We start from the raw sequence: 13,533 nt of genomic DNA on the forward strand, positions 1-13,533 counted from the left end.
TCCCTGACGCAACTCCCTGACGCAGAAAAAAAAAATTTGACAGGTACCTGTACGGCTTCCGTACGGACAGTACGGATTCCGTACGGCCGGTACGGATGGCTGTACGGAACGCTCCCGTACGGCTGCCCCGTGTGCTGCCTGGGTGCGCGCCGGTGCTGCGCACTGGCTGCGCCCGCTTGGTAGCGGGTAGCAGCTAAGCTAGCAGCAGCTAGCTGCTGCTGTTGCAGCTGCTAGCGCTACTCCGCGCCGCCCTGCTCTGCCCGCACACGCGCTGCCCCGCGCTGCTGCCCGCGCTATCCCGCTGCAGCCCGCGCTGCCTGCGCAGCAATGCCAAGCTCCGCCCACGTTGCCTGCACGCTGCTGAGGGCACGAGTCCCGAGGGGATAAGGTAGGGTAGAGGGAGAGGTAGGCAGGAGTGGGGAGGGAGAGATGAAGGCTCTGATACCAGTTGAGAGGGAAGGAAAGAGGGAGAAGTACAACGGGAAGAGAGTGAGAGAGAGGAGTGACACCAAAGATGTGGGTGTGAAGTGATGAGCCACACCACAAACTCATAAGTTTTATCAGGATTAGGTTTTTCACCCTATGACTGTCTTAAGACAGTCATAGGTGTCATATCTTTAATAAAGGGGTGGCAATGTGCCTTTACCCCAACAAGGAGGTCTTCATTAAGGCCTTTATATACAAGGCCACCAAGATTCCACATTGCTATATGGGATTAGTCTCCCCATATTACACATCCGCAGCGCAAGCCCCCCTCTTCATTTCTTATATTTAACCATGCTCCGAGGGGTGAAGGCCACCACCTCCAACACCCCCCTGTGGACGAACCCCAAGGTACAACTGACTAAACCAAAGGCAACCCCCAACCAAAGCAAGGAGGGGCCAACCAAACAAGGCACATGGGACAAATCAAAGTCCATGTAGCCACCAAAGATCAGCCTACACAAAAGCCCACGGGAGGCACATGCATGGAGCAAATTGAGAAGAGCCGCCACTGTCAAGTCGCAATTAATTGTCATCGTGGAACGTGATAGACTCCACACAGTGCCCAATGTCAAGCACGTGTGCAAAACCGCCGCCAGAACAGTCTGCACACAATGAACCTGCTCTGATACCATGTTGGCATGCACAAAGCGTAAGCGCCGGGTACGAGTCCCAAACCGCCCCATACACTACCTCCTCAATCCCAAAAAGGTCGACCAAGGGATATGAGGAGGTCTTCATTAAGGCCTTTATATACAAGGCCACCAAGATTCCATATTGCTATATGGGATTAGTCTCCCCATGTTACACGTGTACGTAGCACAGGCCCCCTCTTCATTTCTTCTATTTAACCATGCTGCGAGGGGTGAAGGCCGCCACCTCCAACATTACAGGCTATTTAATTTAGAAAGAAAGAAGAAATACATCAGCAGAGATTTTAGCATGCAGAAAATGATAATAGCAGCCATCAGATTTCACTTGATGAATAAACTCACACTTTACAAGAAAACAGCATGATGAAAAGGAAGAATTTGGAGAGCATACGTGCGCTGTAAGTGTGCATGTGTTTCTACTGCTAAAAGAGGCAAATAAAGTCACTGAAATAAATTGAGCGAAATAGGAACCTCATTTTGCTCAAAATAGTTAGGAACGACTTTGTGCTCACCGAGACGTATGTCACCAGATGTTGGTTCTTCCATGCCTAACAGTAATCGGAGCAGGGGACGAGCATTTTCTGAGCGAAATCTTCCGAGCGTCCGAGCGAAAGAAAAAAAAAGCTTCCAACTATGCATAAATATGGCAAAAATCGATCAGAAGAAAACATAGTTTCACTTAGAAATATGCAAAGTATTATAGCAATGCCTATTTTATACAAAAATCTTTAGGTGAATCTGTAGGAATGGTGAGAGCATAATGGGATGGCTTTTGAAGAAACCCACATGTAGAGTATATTTCTCTATGAAAATTCCCTTATGATCCTTCTTACAACTTTTACGTAATAGGGGGTGACATTGAAAACCCTCTCTCAACCTATCTTCATGAAAGAGTTTCTTCAAAGAAAACTCATTGAAGCAAGCCATCCAGGTAGTTTCGCCAGCGAAACCCCTTTGAAGCAAGTCTCCCAAGGTAGTTTCGCTGGCGAAACTACCTTGGACAGCACTTTTAAAAGTGACATAACTTTCATATCCAATGTCCAAATATAGTCATTCAACCACTCAAATTGATCGGAACACCCCATTTGAGCACATCTATGGAGTTATATTTTGGAAAATCTTTCATATATAGTATTAAATATTACATGTATTTTATGAGAGTGATATATAAGCCCAAGTTAATACTTATTTATAGTAATTTAAACTTCTTTAGAAACATGTCCATAAATATGCTATAAAAACACTAAAAAGATATTGTCATATGATATAAATGTGTTAATAAGTAATTATATATGCATAGTATTATTACATTGAGAGTGATTATGAGAAATGTTTCTTAAAGGAATCAACACTTTTTTAAGGTAATAATAGGGGTACAAAGGGATGTCTCTAAATAAGAAAATTATGTTGTGTAAAAATAAATGAGTGACTAGTCTATATATTTTTATGATAAAGGGATCTAGTTCTAGTGAAAATAAAAGTGTAAAAACCATGTTTCCTAAAGAAAAACATTTTTAAAAATCTCTTGAAAAACATGCTCGGATAAACTTGCTCATAGGTTTTTGCTCGTAAAATTGACGCATCCATCGGAGCAATGTGCTTTTCCCACAACCATTGGGTCCAATGATTACAAGTTTCTCACCTCTCTCAACAAGTAGATCAGCGTTCTTAAACAAGACCTGCATCAGTAAATCATGGCCCAGTTAGCACCAATCTGAACCAAGATGTGTACACCTTCCATGCAAAATGTAGCTCAACTTACTTTCTCTCATACTGCAAGCATAACTTCTTGACTTCAGCAACGATCCTGCCACTGCGCCCCAGTTCAGGGAAACGAAACTTGATCTGTTTGTGCTCAAAAGGCTTTTCGACTTGCTCTTCATTTTGGATCTTATCCAATTGCTACAACACACAAATGCCAACAAAGATGTCATTACCTGGATTCACAAACTCTGATGGGAAACCATACACTCACCTTCCTCGATATGCCGAAGGAAAGGCAAAATTAAGATCAAATTATTAGATCCAGCTTACTCAGCAATTGTGTTAAGGATTCAATATGATATACCTAGATGAATCCAGGAACATTCCCAAACTCATCCTCTAAAAACACAACATAGTGCAGTTTCAATCTCACGATAGTCACTCATAAGATTGAAAACCATAAACTCCATCACGCATAGCAAGGACTAGCTACTATGACATCCCCACTGACGTCATCAGCGCCCAACAGTGGGTGTAGACCATAGTATAAAAGTATGCTCTCACACATACAAATCCACACACCCATGCATACTCGAGCATCCATTTATACACAGTCTTCGTACTGAGTTTCTATCGGCACTCCAGAGATGAAGGGCAAACTCAGCCATGACAAAGGCTCGCAATAAAGGAGAAGGCTAATCAAAAAGTAGTCCAAATCTCTTCATTCAAGCTACAACTGCTTGTGAAGTCTAAACGATTTCATTTTAGTCTCTCCCAAATGAGCATCTAAATCTATATCTAGCTGATAGGGCAACGCACCATTTAAGATAGAAAGAATTATCGCAATACCAACATGCCGCAACTTGGACAAAAACTTCACAAGGTGAAATTTGCATGTCCGCTAACACGGCAGAAGCATATACCTAGATGAATCCAGGAACATTCCCAAACTCATCCTCTAAAAACACAACATAGTGCAGTTTCAATCTCGCGATAGTCACTCATAAGATTGAAAACCATAAACTCCATCACGGATAGCAGGGACTAGCTACTATGACATCCCCAGAACATGTGGGTATGTATAGCATCAAAACTTCCCAAACCACTGGCAGATCCCCAAAACTAAGCAACGTAGCATCAGCACAGCAAAGACATGCTTGCAATATTGACTCTCGCTACTTAAAATGTACATATGACATGAAAAATACAAAAACCATCCCCATACTTATTTATGTGGTATGACTCTCATTCCTTCTGCACACATAAACAGGTCAATCCTGGCAGCAGGCAATAGTCGATGTTGACTGTTATGATGGGTATCTGATGTCACTTATTGAAATATGTTTTGTTAGGAAACATAAAGTACCCGCAAATTTGAATTATGGGGCTTCCCTTGTCAAATTGAGATCCACAATAGCTGCAGAGGTCAGGAAGATAGATCTAATCTCTGAAATTGAACAAGGTTTGGGGCCGTACAAATGTCAAGTGTAGCAGTCCGTAGTATACCTTTTCAGCAGCTGTGGCTCGACCAGAATTTGCCCCACCAACTGAGACGCTGAATGATTTCTTTGGTTCTGGCTATCTCCTTTTGCTGCTTTTCCCATGCCATACGCTGGGCCTCAGCTCTTTCTGCCCTACCCTGCACATAATTACTGTAGCTCCCTTCGAATGTTTGCAACACTCCCAAATCTGTTTCAACAATTTTGGTGCAGAGTTGATCCAAAAAAGCTCTGTTATGTGAAACAATAACCATAGGCACATCCTGTCCTCTAAGATAACCTTCAAGCCACTCTATTGTATCAAGGTCCAAGTGATTTGTAGGCTCATCCAGTAATAGTAAATCTGGATCCTGGACCAGTAGAAAAATAGGTTGACAAGAAATTCTTGTAAGAAAGCACAAATATGAAAACCTTGAGACTTCCTTGATATGATGCCACACAGTTGAGATTCCAAACGTTAATGATTGAAAGACGTCTAGATTCCTAAGAAGCAGGAGCACTCGCAATGCTTCTGTGGACCACATCCTAAAACATACAAGGCACGTCATTTGGTGCAAGTCGCAACCACCTCACTGGACAGTGCTGCGAACCACAGGCTTAAAAGATATGTGTAATACATGACTTGCTGGTGATAGTTACTATCCACAGTCGCAAACCATCAACTCGATCATGCACGGCAGGGTTAAATACTTTACCATGCAATTCTACACAGATCAACATGCTATCAGGTGTAACTAAGTTCCTCTATGATATTGTGATATGTTACTAGCGACCAAATGACGCTTGCAGGAAACGGGACAACACAACGTCAAAATATCATCTAACCTGGAGAAGAATCTTGCCCAAAGACATCCGCATCTGCCATCCACCACTGAATGAAGCCACAAGCCTATCACTGTCTTCCTGAGTGAAGCCTAATTCAGGCATCATCTTGTTGATCTTTACATCCACATCATACAAATCTGCTGCCTGTGCTTTTTTTTGCAGTTCATCCAACTCATCTAAGAGCTTTCCCATGCGGTTCAAGTCCTCGGTAGAGGATTCCAGTGCTTTCTGCACTTCTTCGAGCCTGCCGGCAATGCTCATTTGCTCAGCGAATGCGCTCATGAACTCTTCTCTCACAGTGCGGGTAGGCACAACATCAAATTCTTGAGTAAGAAAAGATATTTTCATGTTCTGTTTAGCCTTCACAACATTGCCAGAGTCCGGCTCTTCTTCGCCAACGATTATCTTCAATTGTGTGGTCTTGCCAGCTCCGTTGACGCCTACAAGGCCCACCCTCTCACCCTTCTTGGCATCCCAAGTCACGTCTTTAAGGACTGTCGCTCCTTTAAAAGTCTTGCTTATATGCTCCAGCTTAACACCAGAAGAAACACTCGAAGCTCCGCTTGAACTTCGCTTCGAGACTTTGTTTTCCTCGTTAGACGAGAGACGAGTGTCGACCGCTGTTTGTACAGCTACAGCAGAAGTGCGAATTCTCCGATTCCTCTTTGTTCGGATCACTGAGACATTTTTCGATTCCAAGTTTGACGAGCTTGTATGGGCTTCCGTTGATCCCCAATGGGAGGATACCAAGAGTAAGCGCTTCCCCTGGAGCCTTTTTTCGTTGGCGAGCAGCTTGTAAAACGTTGGCATCCCATAGGCTCTGAGACTGTGACTATGAACATGAATATTGAATGGTGAGATTCTTAGCTTTGTTGAATCGTATTTTGTTCACCTTTTTCACATACGCGATCTCTACAGCACTATGCATCCTGCACCTCTCCAATTCGTGAGTCCCTTTGCAATTCAACAGTTTGGGGCTCTTGATTACAACTATTTGTGGCTTCTACTAATTTCTTTCTCCAACTGTTACGACTGCGGCACCCATTCTTCATCCCTTAACCTTCTCACCACGATTAGCTCTTACGTTCCTCCACAAGCTTGCTCGGCTACTTGCAATTGCAAGCCTTTGCTATTTGCACTAGTCTTTTCCTATGTTGCAAGTTTGCACGGTGTGTTGGTTTTTAGTTGGATCTTGCAGAGCCGCTCATCGCTGAAAATCATTTGGTTTTTGCATTAATGTTGTAGCACCTTATTTCAGGCAAAGGTGCTTTTGCTTGGTGCCTGGCTTACTGTTGGGTGTGACGAATTCATCGAGAGGCTTAAAACTGATCAAACCATTCATTGTTATACATTGCAATCCCCACATAACAACAAAAATTCAATTCCGCAAAAATGATTCGTCGGAGCAGGCCTATTGAATATAATTTAACTTGTTCTTCCTTTTTTTTTTTTCAAGAGAACATAGGTGATTCTCTAGTGAAAGAACTCTCCGCCTTCTCGAGTTGTCGGCACTCACCTCCTTGGCTCGTGCCTTTTCGATCTGAAAGAACTCTTCGGCTTCTCACGTTACCAGAATACCTTGCTTTTTCGAGAAACGAACGTTCACGCCTCGAAACCGATGTTGTTTTTGCAACTCTTAGATGCAGGCTCTGTTGAGAATGTGTATTGTGCAGCGAGGCAGTAGCGGCAACTTGGGTGGTTTGGGAATTCGCCCACTTGATCCATGTGCCTGTGTTCGATTCCCCTCCTCCCTATAAAGTGTAGGCCACAAGCAATTGTGCCACTCCTAGATGATCATGCTTGCATGGGTGGGTGCATGTGTGTGTGGTGGGGGGTGAGAGGGAAGGGGGGCCAGGTGGGGAGGGGGGGCAAGTAAGGCCCCCAAAAAAGAATATATTCAATGGAGCTCTCTGTGCACACATCATGTAATTTTGGATCTTATTATATATCTTTAACATTTTTCCTTCCATTTTAGCTATGGCCTATTGCAACCTTTCCTACACTATTTAAGACAAGATGAAAAGCATTCATGAGGCCTTCCCGTGGGAATTGGTCTCTTAACAAAAGAACCAACAAAGAAACCTCCAATCATACCCAGGGGAGTAAGGTTACAAGCACTGGGATAAAGTTGTTATTGCAATTTGAGCACCTTAATCACTAGTGCACGAAGTTCAACTTTGCAAGTACACACACTTATACAACCTTAGATGATCGTTACATGGGCTAAAATTTTGATAACTATCAAATCATGTATCTCAACATCTAACAACCTAGCAAGCCAACCTCAATTCCGAATGAACAATCTGACAAATCAAATGAAAAGACCAAAGAAAATCTTTGATGGCACCCACTCCATAGAAAGCATGTAGACTATTGCCACCATAAACTCCCAAGGCCTTCGTTGAGAGAGTATATGCTCTTCCATATCCACCAATTTTTCTTTTCTTTTTCAAGAGAAATAAAAATGCTCGCTCTACTAGAAAGAACTCTCTGGCTTCTCAAGGTTGTTGAAAAGCACCTCTCAGGCTGTTGCCATTTTTGTTGGAAAGAACTCTCTGGCTTCTTAGGTTAACAAATTCCCTACTTTTCTAACAAATGAACATTCACGTTGATAACAAAAGAAGATGGGAATGACTGGACTACCCTCAAGCAATCATAGCATGGCTCTAGTTTGACCAAACTTCACTCAAATGGTCTGCACTTAAACAATTCTCACAATTTCCAACTGAAACTTCAAATTTGAAAATGAAAAGGGACACCAATGGGATTAGTAACACAATGTGGTGCTCATGTAGATAGAACATATGCACCAGTATCCACAGTAGGTATCTAGAGCACGTGGACATCAAGGCAATCTCTCACACAATTTGCCTAAAAAGCGATCACACAAGATCTCACAGACACTTTCCCATCTCACAAAAATCCACGAAATTAGCCTCTTCAAACTGATAGAGTGACCACACGCCTTCTTATCATAGGTCCTATGATCCTCTAGAAACTAGCCCAGACCCCATGATCTTAATCGGCCCATCCTTTCGTTGATGGTGCAACTTTTTGGAAATCAAGCTTGGCCATCTCCTAGCTGTGGTGCAACCCTCAAAACAACCATGACTGCTCTCCAGTCCCTCTCTATTGGAAATAGCAAAAGCTCCCTTGCGGTTGAACTCTTGTGAAATCAAATTGGCATCCTCCTCCAGATTTCTCATGATGTGCCCCAAGATTCCAGCCAGTTCTCTCCAGCTATATCAATTGCTCTCTTGCATGCACGATCCATTCCCTAGAACTCTCCTGCAATTGTAATCTCCACGTGCCATCACCAACTCACAATCTAGAAGCATGGAGATGATAGTCACATAGACATCATGCATGCAATTGGCATGTCATTCTTGATTTTTCAGATTTATAGCCACGTAATCAGATTGATTTTACCACTCTTCCATTCCCTTCTCAAAATCTTAGGCCAAGACAATTAAATCTGGCTTCATAGACCTTAGACACCACCCCCACACACAAACTTCATGCAAGGCAATCAATCCATGAATGTCCACAAATGACCAGACTAAAATCAACGCAATTCCAATACATGGATGTTCACCTGACTCACAATAAGATGGAGCCCACACATGACAACGGATAACAATGATACACATGTCATCCCAAAACCAGCACCATGTCAGATTCGATACCATGATGATCTAGAGTGCCTGGTGCACCCACATTGCAACTCATCATCTCCTATAGGAGTCCTTGCAAAACATATTTTTATAACTTGGAATATTTACATTGGTCCATAATTACTTGCAAAAGAGCACCCACTAAATCCAAAAGCCCCCAGTTACACTAGCTATGAACATCTAAGTGTCTACCCCCTTTATAGATGAAGCCTTCTACTTTTTTTAGCCTATCATATTTTGCCCACCCACAGGTTGCAAACATTCATTTTTTGCAGCTCATTCATGAATATGTGCTTCAGCTCATATGAAATGTCTTCATCCATGAGATTCTCTAGCTTGCCTTCTATCATCACAGTAGGTCGACACAAACTCACTTGCATTATTGGGTGAAAGCATGCTACGGTGCATGTACTATTGGCTAGAATGTGGTAGTACTAAGTAGTGTGCGATATGGAGAGAGTTCTCGAATCGATGTGCAATAATATATTTATTGATTACAGATTCTCATGCACAAGATATTCTCACGTACGCATTCTCATGCTCATGCACACATTTTCACGCACTGCGTCTCCTCTCAGCTATTTCACTTTCGAACCTGCACTCTATCACTTCCACTTTCAAACTTCTGATTTCCAGCTTCCACTTTCGAACTTCTGAACTTCTGATTTCCACCTCGAATTTTCTGGCAGGACAATGCGGGTAGCTCTCTCATGAGTGCTCTCTCTCTCTCTCTCTCTCTCTCTCTTTGTTCTTCTCTTTTTCCCCATTCTCTATTTGTTCTTTGCTTTTCCACCATTCTCTAAATGCTTTGCCCCCATAATTCAATATTCAGACCTGCATGCAATTGTCTTTTACCATTCCTTCTGTCGACATGCAAACTTTTTGCTTTTGTTGTTGCTTTCTCTCTCTCTCTCTCTCTCTCTCTCTCTCTTTGTTATTTTACTCCGTTTCATCTTAATGTGAGTCCTAGTACTAAAATGTTACTCTCTTTGTAGTATAGTTGAAGACTGCCATGTCTCCAAGGAATCCCAAAGGCATCACATCTCCCGCCTCCAAGAAGCCTGTTGTCCTTTCTCCAAGAAGAAACACTCCATACAAGAAGTCTGCAACCAAATAGAAGGCAAAATCTATGGACAACGAAGCAGTTTCTATTCTGACTCCAACCAAAGAGAAGCCAAAGACTAAGGACAGCAAACCAATAGCAATTCCGATTGGAGTCAGTCTTGGATGGAGATTTTTCTTGAGAGCGAAGCTAGACTCGTATCTAGAGTTGGACACCTAGATCTGAGAAATATGGGAAAACAATGACAAAGAGAGCCGGCGTGGCTTTCATATAGGTCGGCTGAGGAAATCGTTGCTGAATGATTTTATGAAGATTTACTTAGGATTTACAATTGGGAAACAGTCACGAACAATGAAGTTGGTACAGTGTTGGTGTGGGCATGTGCTGCAGTAGATGTGGATTGGGATGACTTTGCCCAACATAGAGACGTGAATCTATGCTCATCTAGCTTGGACAGCACATGTGTTAAGCACAAACATGATGTAGGCACATCTACAGCAAAACGAGAGCTTGTAAGTTTATAGGATCAACAAAAGTTCAGCATGGAGCAAGAAGGTGTATTGCATGAGTAGAAGGGTATAGTGTCAAAGGAGAATGCAAGATTGCATGCAGATTTTGAGGCTGTTACTATAATTGAGGGCGAAGCCCTTGCAAAAGTTGAATCAATTGTACATACACTTAGCTGGGTGCGTAGTAAAGTAGACAATTTATTACATGGTAGTGTACTACAGGACGAGTTCTTAAAGGATGTAGTAAAACTTGAGGTAGAACTAGATGCAGCAAAAGTAATATTTGAATCAGCAAAAAGGTAGTGAAGCAGTGTTGGAGAGCACTACAAAGCAGGCTCAAGTTTTTTGAGCAACGTGCAGCATCTGATTGAGAAGCTCCTAAGTCAAGGTCCCGGAGTTTTGAATTTGGCACCAACTCACCATCCCATAGGCTCTGCAACAGTGACTATGAACATGAATATTGAATGGTGAGATTCTTAACTTCCATGTAGAAATCGATGTTTTAGTTTTTAGAGTTGGGTCCTCTTACAAGTAGTGTGTACTTAAGTACCCTTTCAATAAATGTGCAGGTGTGTTTTCTGTGGGCTTGGATTTTCTCAAGAAACTATTGACGTGCTTTTTGCACCATGCTTGCACACATACCACATCATGTGTGCAGCATTTCATTTTTCTGAGAACTTGCAATGTATTCATCCGTCGTGCAATGTATTGGTGTCAAATGCATGGTTGGCTGCCCTGGGCTTTAACAAAGCAGGTGTATTTTCTTCACTCTTTTTTTCTTATTACTTATTACTCAATAGAGTAATATAATATTGTACATGCTGAACATTTGAAGTCAGTTATTTAGTAATAAATAGTACTGTTTATGTGATTTAGCAATATTTAGGATTTAGAACTATTTGGCATTTAGCAATGTTTAACATTTTGCACTATTTAGCACTATTTAGCATTTAGTACTATTCAACACTATTTAGCATTCAGTAGTACTATTTAGCTTTTGGTACTATTTAGCACTATCTAGCACTGCTAGTATTGTGTGTTTCAACACTATTTGGCATTTAACACTATTTGGCATTTAGTACTATTCAGCACTATTTAGCATCAAGTACTATTTAGAATTTAGGACTATTCAGCATTTAGTAATGTTAGCACTACCTAGCATTTAGTACTATTTAGCATTTAGTACTAAAAGCATAAGCATTTAGTACTATTTGGCACTATCTAGCACTGCTAGTACAGTTGTATTTCAGCACCATCTAGCACTGCTACTAGTACTGTGTATTTAGTACTAAAAGGATAGCTAAAAAGACTAAATACTACTAAGCATTTAGTACTATTTAGCAATATCTAGCACTACTAGTACTGTGTGTTTCAACACTATTTAACATTTAACACTATTTGGCATTTAGTAGTATTTGGCATGTAGTACTATTCAGCACTATTTAGCATTTAGGACTGTTCAACATTTAGTAATATTAGCACCACCTAGCATGTAGCACTATATATCATTTAGTACTAAAAGGATAGCCGAAAAGGCTAAATAATACTAAGCATTTAGTACCATTTAGTAATATTTAGCATTTAATACTATTTAGTACTATTTAGCCTTTAGTACTATTTAGTTTTTAGAACTATAATTTAGTATTTAGTACTATTTAGCATTCAATACTATTTAGCATCTACTATTCAGTACTCTAAGTTAGCAGTTAGTACTATTTAATATGTAGCATTTAGTCCTATTTAGTAGTATCAGTAGTATTTAGTAGTATTTAGTACTATTTAGTATTAGTAGTATTTAGTACCTTAGTTAGCACTTAGTATTATGTAGCAGTATTAGGATTAGCATTAGTACTGTTTAGTACTTAGCAATATTAGTAGTATTTACCACTATTAGTAGCACTTAGTACTGTTTAGTACCAATCACATCTGGACTCCAACACAACCAATGGAAATATGGCCCTTGATGGGTCCCCTTTTGGGGCAAGGCTATGTTGGAATATGTCCCTTGCCCCTCAAGGGCCATATTTCCTTCAAGTTTAAATACTACTATTTTTTGATTATTGTCTATCTTTAAATAATCTATTTGCCTTTTGAAATCAGTTTCAAATAATTGTTCTTTTCCTTAAACAAACAGATAAAGACACCAAAATACCATGTCCAAAAAAGTTGAAGATTGGTACAAAGCAAGCTGAAGCTATTGAAAATGAGATGCAAAACTCTTAACATTTCAAATGTGTTCATAGACACCAAGAAAGAACAATAGGTAGAGGGGCATGCCTCGTGTGAAAAAGAAGACAATGAATAACTATTCGATGGAAGTTGGTTGAAAGATGACAACTCCTTGGAGGATGTTGGGAATCAAGACTATGACGAGGATGAAATGTTGGACAAAGTACAAAAGCAGCAAGCAGTGGCACAGGGGGACCTGAAAGTTGCAAAGGAGAGAGGTAGGACTGTTTTTTTTTCCTATGTGGCCAAAAGAGGGTATTTAATTTTATAAGTTCATGTTTTATCTATTTCATTTATTCATGTTTTATATATTGCATCTATTCATGTATTATATATTGTTTAGCAGATGAAAGTTTGCCAGTTAAGAAAGCTCTTACTAAGATGAAGCACCACATACAATACAAGAAGAAATTTGTTGTGCGGTCATTGTACAGAAGCAAGAATATAGAGGAAAAGGAGGGTATGCATTTTTTTGTGAAGATGCACATTTACAGTCTTCTGTGTATAGCACCTCAGACGCATTTCTGATCTGACTTTATTTGTTTATAGACAAGCTAACTGGAGACATCGAAGACAATCATCACTTGGATGAATATGATCTGCTGAACTTGGATAAAGAAAATCTGCAGCACATAGACAGGATTATAGAGGAAGCAATAGAAAGATTGGACATGCAGGACTTGCCAAGAAACCACAGCAAGGATGAAGACATAGGTGGCCGTGGGGAGTTGATTAGAAAGAACAGCAAGGGTGAACACATGGATAGTGGTGAAAAGCTTGACACAGATAGTAGTGAGAGAGTCACCGAGGCTACTCCTCCTTGAAATTAAGGAAGAATTCTGCTTGCAAAATCAGTCATCAACAATCAGTATTATTTAAACCTAGACAGCAAAC

At 41.0% G+C, this 13,533-nt stretch overlaps 1 pseudogene across 1 annotated transcript in view; it reads right to left on the reverse strand.

Annotated features, from left to right (window-relative positions):
* The window catches only part of LOC147892589 (ABC transporter F family member 5-like), a 51,853-nt pseudogene extending 45,879 nt beyond the window's left edge, over window positions 1-5,974 (reverse strand). Inside the window, exons 1-5 of the transcript XR_015542311.1 lie at window positions 5,165-5,974; window positions 4,347-4,689; window positions 2,895-3,038; window positions 2,716-2,815; window positions 1,608-1,684 (exon numbers count right to left, since the gene is read on the reverse strand). The product of XR_015542311.1 is annotated as an ABC transporter F family member 5-like (transcript). The remainder of the gene's footprint in view (window positions 1-1,607; window positions 1,685-2,715; window positions 2,816-2,894; window positions 3,039-4,346; window positions 4,690-5,164) is intronic.
* Window positions 5,975-13,533: the final 7,559 nt, after the last annotated feature.

Source organism: Dipteris shenzhenensis, chromosome 16 (assembly GCF_047967505.1).
Source record: "Dipteris shenzhenensis isolate YYH24624 ecotype China chromosome 16, Dip_SZ_1.0, whole genome shotgun sequence".
Taxonomy (NCBI): Eukaryota; Viridiplantae; Streptophyta; class Polypodiopsida; order Gleicheniales; family Dipteridaceae; genus Dipteris; species Dipteris shenzhenensis.